The following is a 4,987-nucleotide window of genomic DNA, read 5'->3' as shown; positions in this document are numbered from 1 at the left end:
GTGAACGTCTGAGAGCACCTAATTGGCTAAAGAGAGTACTGCTCATATAGCCCTTTGGTCTTTCCCACTAGGGCTTGCCTTAATATATCCATGGACTATCCAAATTGAAGCTAACATAGAATGCAGGTCATCATTACCCCAGCCACCCGGAGCAGGGAAGGACCCAGAGCTTGTCAATGAAACTGACTAGCAGCTAAACCTCAACATACACATCCTTAGCACAGTACCCACTGCAGACCATGGGAACCACCAGCCTTCCTTCTCCAATTACACCTTTGAAATAACTCAAGTGGCACATACCTATTCAACTGGAGTTCAACACACCCACTCAAACACAAAGGCTGAGCCACTCTACAAGCAGAATACAAGGTTCTTAAACCCTGTGCATGAAATCAAATTGGAAGGAGCTGAATGGCTGATCAACCCTATGGTACCTACATAAACAACAATAATTCCAGAGGCCACTTTTAATTTTAAAAACCCCTTGCAACTGGCCCGATGCAAGTAGGTTGTGCATGATGGTCTTAAGCAGATATTCCTTGCAGATCACGTTAGTGCATTTTTATTCTGCCCTTTTCTAAGGAACTTAGGGCAATATACCCCACTCTTCCCTTCCCCAGTTTACTGTAACAACTTTGTGAGATCATTAGTTGCTGTAGATTTTCCGGGTTGTGTGGCCGTGGTCTTGGCATTGTAGAAACTGACGTTTCGCCAGTAACTGTGACTGGCATCAGTAACTGTGACTGGCATCACTAACTGTGACTGGTTAATGCTCCGTGTGACTGCAGCCTCAGTAAGGAAGCCAGGGCCGTCAAGTTTGCAAGGCCTGAACAAGGCTGTTGTAATTTTCCGGGCTTTATAGCTGTTGAGACAATAGGACGTTTTGGAGGATATTCATACGGAGATTATTAATTCATAGGGTCGGGACAACTTAATACACACACAGAGCGATGTGGCTTTTACCCAGTGGGGGGAGAAACTGGAAGTCTGCCTGTTCAAACAGAAGAACAACTTGTTCTGAACAAGGCTTTTATGGTCTGGAGAAAAAAAGTTGAACGTGTGGGAGGGGGAGGGGGAGTCAAGCCGGTGCAAGGTTGTGATCCCCGGCTTTCCGTGTCATCCTACTTCGTGGTCTTCAGTGGACTTAGCAAGGTTTGGCTCTGCTTAGGATGGTATTGCACTTGTTGGGTTTTGTACTAAACACAAAGTGCAGGGGTCCGCATCAAGTTGGGAGCTGACAAATCTGTACTAGAGTAACTGTCTACTACGTTTATTTAATTGGACATTAATTAGTAGGTTGAGGAACTATTTTTGATTTTTAAAAATGGGCACAGTACCAAGAATTTTCTCTTTTTGAACTTAATGCTATCTGTGCATCAGAGGCACTTAAGTTCTTGACAAAAGAGTATAATACCTCTGAGGATGCCAGTCACAGTTACTGGCGAAATGTCAGGTTTCACGGCTGGAATTCATTAGTTGCCGTAGATTTTCCGGGTTGTGTGGCTGTGGTCTTGGCATTGTAGAACCTGACGTTTCGCCAGTAACTGTGACTGGCGAAACATCAGGTTCTACAATGCCAAGACCACGGCCACACAACCTGGAAAATCTACAGCAATTAATGAACTCTGGCCGTGAAAGCCTTCGACAACATATCAGTGAGATCAGTTAGGCAGAAAGTCTGTAAAAGGCCCAAGGCTCTCCTCTCTTCCATTTTACTCCGCCAACAACCTTACGAGGTAGGTTAGGCTAAGCGACAGGCCTATCAGCCAGCACACTTCCTGTCTGAGTGGGAATTTGAACCTAAGTCTCCCAGATCTCATGACACCAACCGTTACCCCACAATGGTTCTCGTGCGATCTTAAGGATGTAGTCCAATGCACGTTAACATGAAATGGAACCTGCAAGGAGTCCATGGGGGACATCCTTCTGAATAGAAGGTGCACAGGATCACTCTGCACGCCCACTTACTCAGAAGTCGCTCTCCACTGAACTCAATGAAGCTTACTCCCTAGCAAGCGCGCATGCCCCCTCATCGCAGCCTGGAGCGCCACTCGCCTGTTGAACGCGTTCCCGGTCCGTTCACAAGAGGAGTCCGGCAGCGGCTCTCTGACTACTCCGGGAGTTCGCCCATCGCTCCGCATCAGCGGGCCGGCGAGGCCCGAAGCCCTTCGTGTGAGCGAGGGAAGGCGCTGGACTTCCCCTCCGCCTCCCTCCTCTTCCCGGCGCCCCCTTACCACCCGCGGCGCCGCAGCAGCAGGAGCCGAGTAGCCAGTGGCCGGCCAGGAGCCACCCGCGCAATCACCAGCCGCCGCTTCCTCCTCCTCCTCCACCGCCACACGGAACCTGACCTCGCCTCTCGTCGCCGTAGGGTGACGTCACCGACCCAACCCTCCCCGATGGAAAGAGAGGATGCCGGGAGGAAGGAGAAGGCCCGGAAGAGCCGCTCTTTACAATAAGCCTTCTCCGCTGCCTCCGCTCGGTTTACAACATGGGTGGGGTTCAGCTTGTAGAAGCGCGCTGGAGCATCTGGCAGTTTATCCGTTCTTTTGTGTCATTTTTTGACAGTTCCAGAGGGACAGTCGTGTCACAGTAAAATTAGATAGGAGGCCAATGGCACCTCACGGACTAAAGAAAAAGAAATGTATTCCGGAAACTGGGTTTAATAAAAGCTATTATGTGGCTTCTGGTTATGTGGGGGTGGGAGGAAGGGGGATTTTGTTTTAGACCAGTGGGTCTCAACTTGTAGGGCCGAAAGTTACTGTACTGGGTCCGCGAATCGAGTCTGGGCGGGTTTTTGCCTTCCCCGATCTCTGCTACAACCCCCGGGCTCCCCTGCATAGCGGCGATGCGCCCTAATTCCGTCCATCTGGTTGGGTACAGCGGAGCCACGTCTTCCCAATCCCAACTGCTTCGAACTCCGGTCTAGGCAGGTGGGAACCGGCCATCCTCAGCTAGAGACCCCCAGGTGTGCGCCAAACCAGTCCGGGCTGCTTGCTTACTAACGAGGAGCTCTGGCCCTCAGGAGAGGCTTGGATGGGGCACCGCTTCTCATCTCTGACAGAGTCCCCACCAGTGTTCCCTCTAAGCTGAGTTAGTGTGAGCTAGCTCACAGTTTCTTAGCCTCCGGCTCATACATTATTGTCTTAGCTCAGGAAGGATGGCTCCAGAGCAAACTAACTTATGCAGCAGTCAATTCACCTGCTCACAACTTTAATGCCAGTAGCTCACAAAGTAGAATTTTTGCTCACAGGGCTCTGTAGCTTAGAGGGAACATTGGTCCCCACCGGTATTTTCTTTCACGCTCTGACGCAGGTGCCCCCTTCCAATTTATTCCCCCATTGCCCAGCAGTTTGACTTTTACGGTGACAATTCGAAAGTGAGAGGAGAATCTCTCTTTAAAGGAATATATTCATGGAATGCTTTCAAGCGTCACGTGACAGTAGATTAGACGGTTCGGGCTGTAATGGACGGTGGGATGGTGGAAACATGGAGTTTACAAAATTGCGAGTCAGTTCAATGTATTGCATAGACGTTTGAGCCCTGAGCTTAACACGCAGAACTGCAGAAACCTACTGCCTCCCTTTGAATGAAATACAAGTGGAGGCTAGAAGTTCCTCGTTAACATTCATTCACATGCAACCTACATTTAACAGGTCTGTCCCAAAAGGTGTCTTTACCTACTTAACTCCAAAAGGATGAACACATAACAAAAACTGAACTGTAGATGAATTCAATCTCATATATTTTTCTTGGTGTCTCTCAGCGCAATGGTAAAGAGTGACAATCTTCTAAATGCACTGGCGTCAATGAGTTTGGAACTGAAACGATGGGTTGGCGGGCGAGAGGTTTTCCTTACACAGTGTTTAAAGTACAGGAGCGCCACCTAGTGGCATTTCTGGAAAATACAAGCATTTAATAGAAATCTGCACGTCCTGGGTTCCCAGAGAGGTTTTTCGACTCGTTTGTGAATGGATAGAATTTGTTACGTAAATGCAGCCTTCCTTTCTTCCACCTCAAGGCAGCATACAACTGGTTTCCCATCCAGGCACTAATAGATCCGTATCACGTGTTTCAGATAATGCCCAGATATTAGCACATTATTTGAAAAATTCTTCTTTTAACTTTTCGAATTAAAACAACCCACGACTGCATTCTTTTGCTTTCAAACTCCTGTAGCAGTTTCTCTCTCTTCCTTCTGAAAGGTTGGGAAGCAATTCTCTTCGCACACCAGCCTACGGGTTCGTCTTCATCACCCAACAAAGGCGTTTGATCACGACCCTCTTTCAATGCCCCCACGACTCCCTTTGGAAGCCAGAAGGAAACCCAGGCCTGCGCCGCTCGAGAGGGAGGGGGCGGAGCCAGACCGGCCGGTTCTATGCAGATCAGGTGCGGCAAGGCATTGTGGGGGAGCGGGACATTTGGGGCAAGAAAGAAGGTAAAGAAAGGTAGAATCGCTTCGGCTTAATTGTCTATTCTGCGGACAAATGTGTAGGGTACTATCAGGTTGAAGAGAAAAATAGCAGTCGTAAACGTAAGCTCTGTCCCAGGGCTGCGATGCCCCCGCCGCTTCATTCTCTACAGTTCGCTGAAAGCCAGAAGGAAACCCAGGCCTGCACCGCTCGAGAGGGAGGGGGCGGAGCCAGACCGGCCGGTTCTATGCAGATCAGGTGCGGCAAGGCATTGTGGGGGAGCGGGGGCGCCCCGCGATTGTCCGAGCTTAGGGGGTCGGATCGCACTCAGAGGGCTGGCTCTTTGGTGCCGGACCGTGCCCCGCTATGCTGCGACGTGGACGGCGTGGAGGACGTGGAGGAAAGGGGCTGCTCGCTGCCCGCTGTGCCTTGGTTAGCGGGCGGCGGCGGAGGCGAGCGGCGTCCGGGGCTGGAGAAAGCATACTTACCTGGCAGGGGAGACACCTTGATCACGAAGGAGGTTTTCCCAGGGTGAGGCTCATCCATTGCACTGCGGGTGTGCTGACCCCTGCGATTTC

Source organism: Gekko japonicus, unplaced genomic scaffold (assembly GCF_001447785.1).
Source record: "Gekko japonicus isolate JY-2015 unplaced genomic scaffold, Gekko_japonicus_V1.1 scaffold719, whole genome shotgun sequence".
NCBI classification, from domain to species: domain Eukaryota; kingdom Metazoa; phylum Chordata; class Lepidosauria; order Squamata; family Gekkonidae; genus Gekko; species Gekko japonicus.
This window is presented reverse-complemented; position numbering follows the sequence as displayed.